The sequence below is a fragment of the Montipora foliosa genome, chromosome 1 (assembly GCF_036669935.1).
Source record: "Montipora foliosa isolate CH-2021 chromosome 1, ASM3666993v2, whole genome shotgun sequence".
NCBI classification, from domain to species: Eukaryota; Metazoa; Cnidaria; class Anthozoa; order Scleractinia; family Acroporidae; genus Montipora; species Montipora foliosa.
In genome coordinates, this window is record NC_090869.1 from 10,791,593 (window position 1) to 10,793,173 (window position 1,581).

Here is a 1,581-nt window from a genome sequence, read left to right on the forward strand (position 1 = left end):
AATGCCCTTGTGGGTAGGTACGTTATCACTTCAATGTGTGAGCCATCAACATGGGAATTCTTTGAAGTCGATCTGACTATTTTCGCCATGTCTTTACACTCGGCATTTTCAGATGCTACCTCGCCTAGTAATAATAATGATAATGACTGATAATAATAATAATAATAATAATAATAATAATAATAACAATAATAATAATAATGATAATAATTTTCCAAGCAAATTGCTATTTACAAGTTAGAAGTAAAAAAAGAACTGTTAAAACCTTTTTACGATTCATTTCGATTAAAAAAGAGAGTATTATGAAGCACAAAAGAGCTGTTTTCAAGCACAATTTTTTTTAAAGAAAAGAAAAAAACAAAAACAAGAAAAAAGATTAAAAATACAAAAAACTAAGAAATGCTAGCAGTCACATTCTCGATTTTAATATCTGTGTCCTGAAGGTCTACATTTCTTCTTCTTCTTCCTCTGGAACCTTTAAGGCAGAGGAGGGCTGAGCGGAGGATAGCAAAGGATACTTTTGCTCTTAGCCAAGAGTGGGTGAGGCTCTGGCTGGATCTATAAGCCCAAGCCCTCCCATGCGCACAGGAAGCGTAAGGACTTCGCGCTCGGCTTCAGTTACTGCGTGGTCTGTAATAGCTGGTATGAGGACTTCAGTTTTCGGGAATCACTCTAACATAGCTTTACCTCTTAGATATGAACATAAATAGTGTTTAATGTCAAATTAATTCCCTTATAAAGTTACAAAGTTATTTTAAATATGCCCATCTGAAATGTTCAGAGTAACTGGTACTCAACTTGGATCAAAACTAATCCTACGCTGGTGGACTCCACCGCGCTCTGAAATCTGCTTTCAAACTTTCCAGTAAATGACAACATCGAGAATAGCATCCATGTGTAATTCAATTCTGTTTGTCACGGAAACCTGCAAAAGATAGAGACATGTAGTGACTGCGAGTGGCACCCAAGCTGCTAAACACCTAAAATTGATCGATTGCGCAAGTTCAAAAATATTTATTTGGGCGGTGTGATTACGCTCATCCAATTTCTGTTCAAGAGAGTGCGGTTTTTCTAAGGGATTCCGTGTACGTTTTCATCCAGCTGATGGCGATCGCCAAAACAGACGCCTATCCAAGATCTTAACCTCATGTTCAAGAAGTCTAATGCAAGCTACCATTCAGAACTTGAAGGTCAAGCTTAACAACATTTCCTCTCTCAAGTCCCAAGCTTGCAGTCTACTTCAGGAGCCATGCACAAAAGCCCAATACCATCGAGTAAGTACTTTAATATCAGAAATGAATTCTCAGTTCTACCATGAGATTAAAGCTGTTAAAGACGCAAAATTTGCTACTCTTCTTGATAAGGCGCCTTCCCACCATCGCACCATCAATCAAGCATCTGTACAACATAAACGTACAGTCATCACAATCCCTGATGATCTTCCTCTCACCGACGCCGAGAACTCCGTTCTAAGCAAAGGGCTTACTTTCGTTCCTGTGAACAGCAAAACTGACGAGTACCAAGTTAAAGCTGATTGTGACCGGTATTTTCGCCGCTTACGTCTCAAGGCTCATTTCCATG